The sequence below is a fragment of the Protopterus annectens genome, chromosome 7.part1 (assembly GCF_019279795.1).
Source record: "Protopterus annectens isolate FY-2018-M chromosome 7.part1, PAN1.0, whole genome shotgun sequence".
NCBI lineage: Eukaryota > Metazoa > Chordata > Ceratodontiformes > Protopteridae > Protopterus > Protopterus annectens.
In genome coordinates, this window is record NC_056740.1 from 516,161,734 (window position 1) to 516,177,230 (window position 15,497).

The following is a 15,497-nucleotide window of genomic DNA, read 5'->3' on the forward strand; positions in this document are numbered from 1 at the left end:
TGAGCTTTCTGTCAGTGGCAGAGCTCACGTACGAGTATGGGGGACTGGACATTGTTACGGTGACACTGCATGACACCCTGAGGGACACATTACTTTTGTGTCTATTAACCTTCCACATTGACATTCACAGGGCATATGTTGTCATTCACATTTTTCGGAGTACATGCGTATGACTTGTACATGTTTTTTCATTTGTCCTGATGTCTTTCTTCTCACCTGTCCACCTAGTATCACTAGTTCTGTACATGTATTTTGGACAGGTTACCTTCATACCCCTAACCTGTACACATTATGGGTAAACGCCCTGACGTTTGACCTTTGCCCTTGTTACATTTGTCATAGTAATGTGCCTTTCTGGTAAATTGCTGGCAAGGCATTATGAACTGTGTGGTTAGATAATAGTGACTGACATTTCCATTACATGATTAGTAACACTCATAACATCCGTATTCCCGGCTATGCCAGTATTCTCACAATGTTCTGACTTTGTCTGGGGTATGTCTAATATAGTCCCTATTTGTATTTCATGTACTATGCCTTAGTGCAGCTGTGTTATTCTGACAGTTTGCCAGTTATGGGTACCATCTTGGTATGCATGTCCATCCATGATAATCACCTACATGACACTGATATAGGGCCCTACATATTGCCAAAATGGTTTACGCAATATCCAGTGGATGGTTTGCCCCATTATTGAGAATATAGGCGTGTGCTATACCCACATCACTCCCACAGGGCGGGCCTACGAAATCTCTGCCAAACAACACCTAGGCCCATTTCTGCATACCCATGATTCCCATACCTGACAACCCTCTACAGTACCCATTACACATGTTTAATGTGCGGTACTGAAGTGTGGAGACACTTATATGCACTCCAAACTCTCCGGATATCAGTTCATACGTCATACATTCTATCGACACGTGTCATCACCCTTGCACCTGATACTCTTGCATGTACAGCTATATCGTATTTGCTGAGTTCACTTATTTTTCATCAATGTCGGTTGACACTACGTATGGATCAATTTTTGGAGTCCTGCAATGGACACCTATCTGCATGTTTAAAGTGTAGAACTTGCTGGACTGTCGGTTTATTCACCTTTCGTGCATGTCTGTTTGTCTACCCATATTAGCTATAACGTGGCCTATTTATGTACATATGTCATATCTACGGGACATAAGTCTGTTGTGTATACATATATACATGTACAATCCTCATTTCATAACTTGCTTTGGTTTACGTCTGTGGATAATGTGTATACACATATATCTATATCCATACCATACCTTTCCACTGTACAGGTTGTTGCAGAGTGTACAGCTGGTTGCCTCTTTATCTTCGGTGTGTTTTACATAAACCTGTGTCTATCTGGCAATGTAGTGGCATTTCATTTGAGACTTATGGTGGGGAATTCTGGCAAGCAGTTCAGGTTACGAATGCATACCCTTCAGAGAATCCATGCTACTGACCCACCCGTTATTCTATCCACTTTCTATGTTTGTTCTGGCACATATCTGGGGTTTGTCCCTATTTGTACCGGTAGTTTGCATGCCTTTGTCCGGTTTCATACTTTACGGGGTTAACAGGTTTGAGCCATGTATAACTAACGTGGGGGAAACAGCATTCATTTACTATGCTGTGAGCAGATCACACACGCACAGGCGCACTTGCATTTCCTTATTATGGATTACGCGCAGGTGCACATGCATATCCTTATTGTGGGTTACATATGTTTACTAAGTCTTTGTGCTTATGTGGGCTTTATTACTTGTGACAGTACCAGTATATTATCTGTAATCTGGTTAACGGATGTATGCGAAACACACGTTCACCTTTACATATTTAACTGTCTGTACAGCACAGACGCATTCATTACACTTTCACATTATATGTGCTGTAGTCGTAGTTGAACCGGGACTGCATTCACGTTGGCCGGATGCTGTAACCACTATACGTTTGGTGTTCTGACTCATTTATATGCATACCCATAGTACATAGCTACATTAACATATGCCTCACCACTTCACTTACGTCACAGGCATCCATTCTCCTGCTGGGAAAAATGCGGTACTACATGTTACACATTCCCTATTCCCTACTGCTCTGGACCCAAGCTGCATATTTAATCACTGCAGGGATATTCAGAACCCAAAGGCTTATAGTCCTGACACATACAGGTCTTTAATTGTCAGGGTGTTCATGTGGTGATCTGGGTTTAGGCTTGTCCGCCTGGTGAACGGAACTGCCCTGACCGTGTTCAAATGTCAGACAAAGCACATGGACAGGGTTTGTCCATTTTAAACATTTAATCTGTGTTTACAGACACAGGTGTTTGGGCACCTGTCAGCAGCTTATGATGTTGGCAATACATAATATGGGTGGGGGTGGTTACAATACATAATCCACGGTGAGTGATGTTCCCATTCACATTTGACTATTTCCTGTATTCATTCTTATGAGGCTTATTATTTTGCACATGACTTAACTATGAATTAACTACAGGTATGCAGTACTACAGTCGACATATGTGACGGTTTGTTACAGTATAAATGTACGGACCTCTGTAATACTGGGGACTACCCCACATCCTTCACAACATTTCATGCTTATGTACATACTATTATTCTGTGAACTTTTGAAGTTTGTGAGAGCAGTAATTACATCTGTCCCTATTTGTCCACCCATCCTTTTAGGCTTTGTCCGGATTTTGTTGCTGTAATAGGTTGAGAGGTGGTGTCGGTATGTGATTGAGTTGACTATATACTGTCGATAATTCAGTGGGGAGTAGGGTTACCACTTGTTCCTCTTTGCGAGGGGTGGTCCCACTTTGGACAGTTGTGTCCTGTGATGACACCTAAGACATGGCAAATGTCCTGTGAATTTAAGACAATAATATATTTCTTATTTTCTTTACTAGTTGCATGATACAGGTATTTTGTATCTGGTACACATAACTATTATTTGGGATAGCATAAGCTATTCAAATGCTATGGAATAAGCTTTTATCTTGGCATACAAGTGTAATTCTGTCCTTTGCACTGGCCGGGGGTATGTTTTATGTTGCAAATTCTCACATTTCTACAAGGGATGTCCCACCTTGGCCATCTGAACAGGTGGCAACCCTAGTGGGGTGACCTGCATGGTGGACAGCTGTTCCATCCTGCGTAGTATGTTTTGCATGTCTGTGTAGAAACTGAATAGTACCGTGACTACACATACATGTTTTGTCCAGATGTGTACAGTACTGGACACTGTGGCATGTAAATAACTCTGAGGTTTCAACAGGTTACTTATCACATGCGGGAAGTACACACATTTTGCCATAACATGAATGCGCGGGCATTTGGATTTACGTAACTGTGATGGGATGTTTACAAACGTGGGATACATATTTGCAATCCTGACACTGCCTAGGATGATACTTCCTACTACATATGGGGAATACTCGCTATGTGTAGGTGTATGGCTGCGCAAGGCTGGTAGCTGGATTTGATGGACATTCGGACATGGGTGTGGGTTATGTGCTATACAGGGGTTGTTGCGTATTGCATTTGCATGCATGGGTTCTGCTTTTGGATATCCCGGTTCCGCATATGGCATCCTATGTGTATGTGACGGTTACGTTCCTGTTCATGTGTATAGCACATTTTAATATACATATGTTTGTGTGTGTTTGGTATACAATTTGGACTGTCAGGTTTCTTTACGGTTGTTATATAGCCACAACTGCCCAGCTGTGTACTATCACTACCACTGTGGGACTGCTGGTGACCATGCCCATGGGGCTAGACGTGTGTATTGGTGGCGCGCTGACATGATGCGCTTCACTTCCACTGGGTATAACTACTGACAGTGCAGTACAGTACGGACACATGATTTTAAATATCATTTGTTCCATGGATGGAAACTCATATTGTGTTGCATGCATTTCTGTTTGGTTCTCCATTTTGTGTGGCCGAGAACTGTCTTGCATGCTTTGCATAAATTTCATTATCCACAGACACTGATAGGTGCGATTACTATTGCAGGCAGGCTATAATATTCAGCAGTTTAGGTTGCTCATCGCCAGCCGACATTGACACGCCTCCGGGCGCAGCTTAGTAATGCCCCATGCACACCCGCACGTGTCCTATGCACGTGGATGTGGTAGCAGCGCACCTTCATTAATATGCATGTGGTGCTACTACACCATTTATATGCCGCACGGCTGGCACAGGCCTTACACCGGCCTTGCGCCAAGCTTCATGTATCCGGGGGCTTGATTTTATAAGCCAAAATAAAGGCAGTGAATGTCTATTTTGTAATGATGTATAAACAGCTTATGATATCTCAGTAACTAAATAAAATTTATACACTACCAGCAGGATTTTCTTCATACAGCTGTGAGCTTTCATATGAGGCTATGCAGTTCTGTTTGCATTACCTGAATGTTGAGATATTTAGGAAATATAAAAATCATCACAGTCCAAACAAACGGGTCTATATTGCAACATCGAACACTTAAAACAGTGAACAATGTTACATCGACACATTTTCAGCGAAAGCTGAAAATGTCAAATCCAAAGAACAGAGATTTCTTTCCTAGGGAAAGAAATCGCTGTTCCAACACCCACAAAAAAAAAAAAAAGAACACATTACACACTTCCAAACACATACACACATACCCAATCCTAATTATACTCCCCCAAAAACCAGTAAACAACTAAATACACATATGCACATAACCCAAACATACATTTTACGAAAAAAAAAATAGTAAACATTTTAAACCATAATCACTTACCTTAACCCGCACCCTAACCCTAAGGTCAGTAACTCTCGCACATTTACATAAACAGCTCCAAACATATACACACTTACCTTAACCATAACTCTACCCCCCCAAAACAAAAGTAAACAACTGAAAACACATACACATGTAACTTAACCATACATTTAACATAAAATATAAAACAGTAAACACATTCATACATATGCACTTACCTTAACCCGCACCCTACCCCAAGGTCAGTAACTGTTGCACAATCACGCTTGGGAGCTATACCGGACAAGGGACCACACTACACTTTAGAACACGGCGAAACAATGAAGCGGTCAAGTGACTTCTTTCCCAGGGAAAAATTTTGCTGAACAGCCGCTTTGCTGTTTTGCCTGTTCGCTCTACGTGTCGACGAAAACGCATTCAACATAATGCATTTTCGTTGTACTCATAGGAACCCAAACAGTATGCAAATAATAATCAATATTTCTTTAATTGCATTAGACAGAGGTAAAATATCAGTACAATTGTGTTTGCCATCATATATATGCTTTAAGAACAAATCTTTTGATACCTGGTATGCAGCATGGTTTTGGAATTATTAATACAAATATGAACAAGCAATATTTGATGCTGAGAGGCGTAAGTAGGGTTAACTGCAGAAATGCCTGGAGGCGCACTCAGCTGCAGTGAGTAATCCTAGGATATCAGAACTTGTGAGATACATTTGGGTAGCATGGTTAGGCTTAAAAAGGTCCTCTAGTGCCATTAGCTTAGTAATTACATATGAGCCTATGAACCTATAAACTATTGCAACTGCTTATTACATTTAACAGGCAGTTGGTACAGTTTATCCCACACACAGGCCACTAAGAGCTTTAGTTAATGCTTTAAAATAATATTTCTTTCTTTTAGGATGTAGCAATTGCATGTTACATTTTTATAAAACAGTTCTACATTTTATTTTACATGTGGACCACCAGAGCCCATCAGATTTAAAAAAAATATTTTAAACAGCAATAAACATCTTGCTGTAATGAAGCCAGCAGCTGCTACAGTTTATACCAGCCATAATCTTTTCAAATATTAAAAAAAAGTCTTTAATTTTAAACAGCAGCAAACAGCTTGCTACAGTTTATGCCATACACAGAGCACAACGATCTTCAGTTCTGCTCACAAATGCAATACTGACATATGAATGCCAGTAATGCACTGCAGTGATAATACAGCAGCATCTTTCAATCATGCCTCCTAGTACTTTGCGACTGGGGAGGCTGCCCCCTTCACCCCACCCTAGTTAAGCTAGAAGCTCAGGGGTGTATTTTATGTACTTTGATGTAAGAAGGATTGATTAGAACTGAATGAAGATGACTTCACTGTAGCTCACTTCATCAACCAGACCTGAAGGAAGTAACACTACTGTAAAGTTTTAACTTACGGAAGCTAAGCAGAATTCAGATTACTGAAGTAACATTTACTTCACTTAAATGTGAAAACACAATTAGGTGTTCCCAGAAACATTTATAACAGTTGTTATACTTGTTATTCCCTCTTCTCTGGAAGATCTCCTTATACTGAATGTACTGGGTCTCCTCCTGGCAAGAGCCTAGATCATGTGTTATATTTTTGTGAATTTAGCATGGCAGACTTCCTTGCCTTTATGCCAGAATTTAAAGATGCCCTTTCATGTAAGTCTCACTTTAAGTTAGAGCGGCTGATGAAGTATGAAAGCAATAAACTGGTTTTCCCATCATTTATGGAAGCTCCCAGTGATGCTGCATCTGTTAATGGTGGGATGCAGGGTGCGGAAGGAATGTGTTCTTTACTTCTAGGCTGCAAAAGATAAATCATTTAGTCATAGGCTGGACAACGGATCTAACTCGGCTGGTGATTGCTAGGGTACAGTGGCGTGTAACATGCATCCCGCACTGTCTGGTTAGGAGTACTAGGACTAGAGTTTGAGAGAAGCATCACTTATCTCTGTCATCTGGGGGAAGAGGATAATACAAACAGTTTCAGGCTTAGGGTATAGTGATGTTAATGCAGACTCTGTATTGTGATTCACAACACTAGGACCTGAGGCTGTAGTACTCCATTGTAAGCATTGCTCATTTCTGTTATCCACATACTCTAAAAGATACCTTGTAGTCTCTTACTCTGTCAGGGACATGTGTACAAGCAGCTTTAGGAAAGTCTTTCTAGACCAGGATTCTACATAAGCAACTTACTCAATGATGCTCATGATTACATTATAGAGTGCACAACTTGCGTCAGGTGTGTAAGTTTCAAGAATCCTGCCCTTTTCAAATATCAAAATTTAAAAAACTAATATGAGCATCTCATAGTATCCCACTAGAATACTAGGATATTGTCCCAAGGGGCCTTTTTAAGTCTTGCTATGCTTCCCAATAAAACTGGATGGGTATCAGTTCCCAAGGTTTTGTGACGGTATATATAATTGGGAATCAGTGGTCAAATGTTTACATGCTTCCTCTTTCTAATAGAGATATAGGTGCAGACCAGGGGTATAGTCACAGTCCCGCATCTACTGAGCCATGTTTCACTTGAATAAGTGCAGGGGTGAGCTTTGCTTTAAATAAATGGGAAGTATGTTCCAGTGAAGGAGGAGCCTCTGCGATACATAGTTGTCCCTCCAGCATGTCTTATTTATGTTTCAAAATGGCTTCTCAACCAGTCATTCAAATTAAGGAGGAGGAGTATATATAATTATGTCCTAGTCAAAATACTTAAGCCACTTTTTCAGGCCACTAAGTATGAAAAGGAGCAGATGTACAAAGTTCTGCTTTACCCAGAACGATTGCCAGGGAAAGAACCTCCCATCACTTGTCAGTGCTGCTCTATGACTATCACCTGCAGACTATTCTTTTTCAGCCCCACATTGCCTAGTTCCATTTCAGTGCCATCCTCAGACATAACCCATCCAAAAGTACTTTCATCATCGCATCCAAATGTGTAGATTGTTCCACTTTCACTGAAAAATCAACATATTAAAGAAGAAAATTCCAGATATTTTTGGTAATTTACATCAAGTTTTAAAGTAAGGTGTTCCAGAAAGATAAAGATCCTGTGTTTTGGGCCAAAAGTGCTAAAACTGTGGTGAATAAGCATTTGTCTGGGACTTTTTGGTGCAGCGTTTTTTTTATTTTCAAGTTTAAATAGTACACTGTTTAGTGGTTTATTTTATCTAACATATTAAAAAGAAAACTCCAGATTCCTTTAGCACTTTTAAACAAGTTTTAAGGTAAGATGTTCAAGAAAGCAAATAAAACATTGAATAAAGTAGCATAAGTATACGATTCTGAAAAGATAGTACTGAATTAATGTATATGTTCACAAAATGTGTGCACTGCTGAGTAACAAGGTTTCCGTGTCTGAAAAAGTAAATAAGAGCTAATAAGTAGTGGTCATGTGATTTGGAATAAATATTTACCCTGTCTACTTAAATGCACTCTTTTCGTCTCACATAATCACTATAACTGTATGAAACAGAATACCTGTCTGCAACGGAAGGAGAGCACACCTGTTATGACAACTTAAGATTGTTTTATGTGCTTTCACATCTCATCCATGGGACACTTGAGAGTCTGATTGCATCAGATAACATCAAAATGGGATTAATGAAATTTTCCGCTGAAGTTTACTTAGTATTTTCAGATATTGTTTCAAAAGATCTCTAGTCAGACTATTTGGTTGGCTTTTCACTGGGGAGATGTATATATATGTCAAATTCAGCTAAGCAAATCTTGTCCATTGAGCTGTTCTAGCCTTATTTATCACAGTTCATAGGATCATAGCTTACTAGGCTAACAGCCCAAGGGCCCTTACAACCCTAACCAAGTTCAACCCGTATTCCCAAGGGTATTCTTATCAAATGATCATCTTTTCCAAAGGGAAAAAAAACATGTTTTAGGCTGTTCCCAGTATTTTATAACACCTGTTGCCTTCCACATTTATCATACTAGGAATACAAACAGTTTTTCTTTCTCCCTTTTCAGTACAATCTGACAGTCCCATCCACCAATCCATAGTCCTCATTTATCACACACTTTTGTGTTCCTATGCCACTACAAATTGAGCATGGGGTACATGATAGTAGAGTTTGATGATCAGTCATAAGCCGAAACAAAAATCTGAGTTCACTAATGTCTTCAAAATTACTGTAGCAGATTTATTCTAGACAAATTCCAAGTCTTGACTTGCAACATAAATCAAACTTCATTGAACAGCCAATATGACATTCAATAGATAACAAAGTTCAATGAAGATATGAACTCTCTGTACATGTATTTCATCTTAGCAGGAAATAATACTTCCTCTATCTAGTGAATGAGGTAGAAAAAAAAAGGTGAATGTTAGCAGACGTTTTAAGTTACAGAATGGATGGCTATAACTGTTTTCAATAAAGAATGCTTAAAAGGCAGGGCTGCACCTCTCTTACAGGATGAAACAGAATGAGTAATGTTATAAGGCATAATTGTAACTTGATGTTTGTTTCAAATTGGATGGAAAGATTTTTCAAACTGTTTCAGTGTCTTTTATTAAAGAATCAAAGCATATGACAGGGTACCTAGAGAGGAGTTGTGACAGCGGTGAGGTCTGCGGTGGGAGTGATGGATGCGTTTAAGGTGGAGGTGGGATTACATCAAGGATCAGCTGTGAGCCCTTTCTTATTTGCAATGGTGATGGACAGGTTGACAGATGAGATCAGACAGGAGTCCCCGTGGACTATGATGCTTGCAGATGACATTGTGATCTGTAGTGAGAGTAGGGAACAGGTGGAGGAGACCCTGGAGAGGTGGAGATATGCTCTAGAGAGAGGAGGAATGAAGGTCAGCAGGACTAAGACAGAATATATGTGTGTGAATGAGAGGAAGGATAGAGGAAAGGTGAGGATGCAGGGAGTAGAGGTGGCGAAGGTGAATGAGTTTAAGTACTTGGGATCAACAGTTCAGAGTAATGGTGAGTGTGGAAGAGAGGTGAAGAAGTGAGTACAGGCAGGATGGAGTGGTTGGAGAAGAGTGTCAGAAGTGATTTGTGACAGACGAGTACCAGTAAGAGTGAAAGAGAAGGTCTACAAGAGGGTAGTCAGACCAGCTATGTTATATGGGTTGGAGACAGTGGCATTGACAAAAAGGCAGGAGTCAGAGCTTGACATGACAGAGTTGAAGATTTTAAGATTTGCACTGGGTGTGACGAGGATGGACAGGATTAGGAATAAGTATATTAGAGGGTCAGCCCAGGTTGGAGGGTTTGGAGACAAAGCCAGAGAGGCAAGATTACATTGGTTTGGACATGTGCTGAGGAGGGGTGCAGAGTATATTAGGAAAAAGATGCTAAGGATGAAGCTGCCAGGTAACAGGAAAAGAGGAAGGCCTAAGATAAGGTTTATGGATGTGGTAAGAGAGGACATGCAGGTGGTTGGTGTGACAGAGCAAGATGCAGAGGACAGGAAGAAATAGAAACAGTTGATCTGCTGTGGCGACCCCTAATGGGAGCAGCCGAAAGAAGAAGAAGATTACTGATATGCCCATACCATCCAGACTACCTTCTTATATTCTGGACAGAAAAGATCTCTTTATTATGAGCAAGGAATATAATCCACTAACATAAAGTAAGGAAGATAATTTCCTCAGTGACATTATCTATGCTCTAACAATCACTGAAAGCTGCATACACCAACTACTTCATGGTTCCCACTTGGGGTTAAGGGTAGGGGAAAGGTCCATCCTGAATACGGCTTTAGAACATGGCAGAGATAAGTCCACACCTTGGTGTATCCAAACTATAAGGGACTATCATAATCAAAAAATGGTAGGACAGTCCTAACATTTTTGAAGAGCAATGGAATTATTCATTCTGCACTTAGAGTATCTGATGACTCAGACAAATTCTCTGCAAACACTCAGTTCATGATCCCAGTAACCATTGTAGACAAAAAGAACAGCTTTTTCAAAAACATAGAAATAGGCCTGAGTTTACTGATCTTCTTCAGGAAAGTATGAATGGAGTCATTTATGTTTCTTGTGCCTATTTCTATCTAGCGAGGAGCGAATGGTATCCTTGACTACAGTCTGGTAGTTAGAAATCAAGATGGCATAAAAGCTGGACACTTTTAATTTATATGAAGGACAATGTGGAAAAGAAAGCCCTTGAGAAGTCAGGGTAAATAAATCTTGGGAAAGGTGATTAGTAAATGAGGATATTGTAATTATATACCTAAATTGCAAACATTTCTGTAAGAATATTCTTGGTAGGCCCCAACTGGATTGCAAATATTCAAAACTGGCAAAAATCCATCATCCTTTATAGGAAGAGGTTAAATCACTCAGCCATTTAATATTATGATTCTGCCATTCCTTGTTCAGTTGGGGGGGGGGGGGCATTCCACTAATAGAAAAGGATTTCCCAAAATAGGAACACTTAATTCCAAATGTTGCTCCAAGTAGGAATACAAGAAAGACCCACCTGCAAAAGAAGGATGGAATTTCATATCAGTAATTGTTTATGTAGAAACATATGGTAAAGCCAAGAAGAACAAGAGTTTAAGGTATGATTTTCAATCAGGGAACATCTTGGTATGAAAAAAATTAGATAATAGAAGGCCCTCTCAGTTTTTCCCAGTCTGAAATTTCGAGACCTGGTTAGAAAGTATGTGTAGTCCTAACTGGTACCTTATTAAGTTGCTTTCATTGACCATTCCCAGATAAAGTTACCTAACAGTCCATTCATTTTTTTTTGGCCAATGGTAATTGTGATGTGTGAGAATGTACCTAAATAAATAAAACAGGAATGGAGCTACAAATATTCGAATAGCAGACACCTGTCCTGAAAAAAGAGAGGTAGTTTCCTTACGTTAATCTTGAGTGTTTCTTAAATCAGTTTTATACCTAGGTACCTTGGTGTGGTCGTGGCCCAAATAAAAGGAAGTGAGGATATGGTTGAATGAAATTTCTTTACCTCATTGTTAGCTGGGAACAATTCAGTTATGGTGAGGTTACCCTTTAACCTTGCTGTTCTGCCTAATTCTGCTAATATATCTTTAAGCTTTGAAAGGTCAGAATATGGGTTAGTTGTAAGGATTACTCAATGATTAGTAAATAGCAGTGCTTTGGTTTCTCTATTTAAAATGATACAGCTAACAATCTAGATCATAGAATGTAATAACTGGCTATACGAAAGAGAGTCATGGAAAAAGGGTACCCCCTGGTGAGTTTCTCTTTTTAAGGGAAAAGGAGTTGGCAATAGTCCATTCATTAAGACAGAAGTTTTTAATGAGTAGTATAATGCTTGGACAGTTTGAATAAAGTTAATAAAGAAACCTATTTACTTCATCACTGCACAGAGGTATGGTCATTGAATAGCATCAAAGGTTTTCTCAAAGCCAAAAATCAAAGCCACGACCATATCTAGGATATCTTTGAGACATTGTAGGTATAGTAGTAAGGTCCTGAGATTTATTTATTTTATTTTATTTTGCATTTGTTAACTGGGTTGGTCCAGCTTGGTAAGAATTTACCCTTTTTCAGTGGAGACCCAGGGGGAAAAGCCCCAAACAGACATACAAGCAGAGACAAGTTTACAGTAATACAGAGCAGAACAATGTCATGAATAAAATGGATAAGAAAAAAATAATGTACTCAATGGAATTAAACAAAGCTATATACAAAAATATAATAATAAGGGTGTAAAAGGAAAAACAAAGATAATAAATCCAAGAGGTATGCAATAAGGGAATTAAGGTTATAGGTAATCATTTGAAAATAATATGGCATTATTAGATTAGTGGCTAGAAGGAGAAATTGTGTATGTACAAGGGACCTCAGAACAGAGAAAGAGATGGTGCAGAAGAAGAAAGTAGTAGAGGAGGGATGTAGTGATCGAGAGGGAGGGTGTAGAAGGGAGACCATATAGATAAAGTAAGTTATAGAAATAGGAAAGGTCTTATAGATCAGACGTAGTGGTTCATAGGTTCATGTGGGTATAGGGAGAGGGAGAGGTTAAGTAGGGTGGTTGCAGGTACATATCGGGTTGTTATGGAGATACAGTATCAGGTCATGATTGAAGTTAGAAAGGGAGGTATGGCTTCTGATTTGAAGTGGAAGATTGTTCCAAATAAGGGAAATGGAATGTTTATAGAGTAATTTACCTATGTTCTTATTTGGCCTATAGACTTGTAGTAAGTGTTTATCGGAGCTGCACAGGGAATGGGGAGGGGTGTACCAGGAGATCAGGCTGGAGAGAGATGGACAGTCATAGTTAGAATTAAGAATTGTAAAAGCTTGGATTAGCTGACTTTTGGCCGGAAGGTGTGGGAGTTCAAGCCAATGTAGTTTTGTGAGTGCTGTACAGTGATGGGATTTATAGGAGCTGCTGGTGACAAATCTGGCAAATTTGTTGTAGGCTTGGTCAAGCTTTGCCAGCAGGTTATTTTGTAGATTAGAAAATAGAGGAAAGCCATAGAGGAGGGCAGGGAGGAGATAGGATTGGGCTAGCAGCAGTTTTGAGTTGGGGGGCAGGAATTTATTTCTGTAAAGCAGGCCTACTTTTTTGTGTTTTTTCTTTATGGAATGAAGTATGTGGAGGTCTAGTTTGAGCTGGTCATCTATGATGACACCCAGGAGTTTAATGTGTGAGTCTGGTCTTATGATGGTGCCATTTAGAGAGGATAAGAGAAAGATGGATTTGTGTTGGGTTAGAGTTTTAGGCAGGAATAATAAGAGCTTAGTTTTAGAGGGGTTCAGGATGAGTTGAGCATTGGTGAGCCACTTCTCAACAGAATGAAATTAAGTTTGGGTGGAATGGTGGAGGTTGTTGATAGAGTCAGAAATGGAGATCAGAGTTGAATCGTGCATACTGAATGATAGAGGAGAGGTTACAGGCAGTGTGTAGGTCATTGGTGAAGAGATTGAAAAGGAGGGGACCGAGAATTGAGCATTGAGGAACATCGATCTGAACTGCCAGAAAGGGAGAGAAGGAATTTAGCCATTTAACTGCTTGTAGGCAATTGGACAGGTAACCTGAGAACCAATTTAGAGTGGGGATGGAAATGTTCAGAAAGTTTATGAAGTAGAAAGTTGTGAGAGACAGTATCGAAAGCCTTTGAGAGATCTAAGAAAAGGCAGGACACGAGTTTGTTATTGTCTCTGGCCTCAGCTACTGTATGTGAGAAGGATAAGAGTGTAGTGTAAGTACTGTGTTTGGGTCTGAACCCATGACTGGTGGTGGTTAAAAGATTGTTTTGAGTAATGTGAGAAAGTAGCTGAGAATAGATACACTTTTCAAGAATTTTAGAGAGGGGAGAAAGAATAGCAATGGGACGGAAGTTAGATGGTTTTGTGGAGTTACCTCCTTTATGTAGTGGGATAGTGTAGTATTGCCTTCAAATAGAGGGGACAGTGGCTTCTTGGATTGAGTGGTTGATTAGAATGGTGAAAGGAAGGGCAATAGAGTTAGCAGCAAGTTTAAGGAATTGGGGAGGTAGGTTATCAAGGGCGGGAGAACAAGGTTTGAGTTTACTGAGGAGAGTTTTAATATAACTAACAGAGACAGGTTTGAGCATGAAGGGGTCTGAGAGGTTAGTGGAGTCAGACTGGGGATGTGAAAAAGGTGTGGGCTTGGTAGTGGAAGTAGTAGAACTGGAAGTGGAATTAGAGATAGGGTCAGGGTTGTTGTTGGTGGTGGTAGGTACTAGTTTAGAAATGGTGTCAATGAAGTAGTGATTTAAATGGATGGCTGTATCAGACGGTGAATGATTGGGAAAAGGGTTGGGAGTTGTGGGTGAGTCAGGTTTGAGAAGAGTTTTTATGGCTGTTTAGAACTTCTGGGGGTTCGAAGTGTGCAGAGATTGGTCAGAGAAATGAAAGTTTCTTTTGTCCTGGTTGACACTTTTTTTTGTAAGGTTTCTAAGTTCCCTGTATGATTGTAGGAGGGCAGGAGATTTGCTTTTCTGATATTGTTTCCAAGTGGCATCTGTTTATGCATGAGGTGGAAGGTTTCTTTGGATAGCCAGGGGGCATGTTTAGCTTTGACTTTTATTTTCCTGATGGGGGAGAGAGAGTTGAGTATGTTTAGGAATGTCTGGTTGAAGTAGCACTACTACTTTCCTGTGTAAAGCCAACTTGTGTATTCAAAATGAAGAAACGAAGAAGGAATATTTAGCCTTTTGGCCACACTTGTAGCCTATAACATCTATGTTTATAAGGGAGACAGGACTTTAGATGGTAGTGTAGTATCCATTCCAGGTTTTAGCAGAACCATATTAGTAGAGGAGAAAAAGGACAGACTGACTGAGTGAGAAAGTTGAAAGGATTAAAATAAACGGGTAAGACAAGGAGATAACACCTCCTTTAGTATCATGTATAGGTTATCATTAAGCCCACGTTGGCCAGAGGCTTTTCCTTTCTTTAGGGAGGAGATAATCAGTTTTACTTCTTTTCAGAAATCGGAACATCTAAAAGATTTAATTGTGCTTTAATCAACTTAGGTAAATTAATTTGAGAAAAAAGTTATGAACTGTTTCCAAAAGGGCATACTAGTTTGTGTTGAATCATTGTATACATTTTGAAACAATGTTGCATTAATGCATTTGGGTGAGTTAAGTCCTTATAGGAAGAAGATGTCCTAACTCCAGATGTAATAACTACTGTCCTTCTTAGCCTGAGTCTAAGGCCAGCGATCTTCCTGTGTAATTATCTTCAGTTCCCAATCTGTTTGC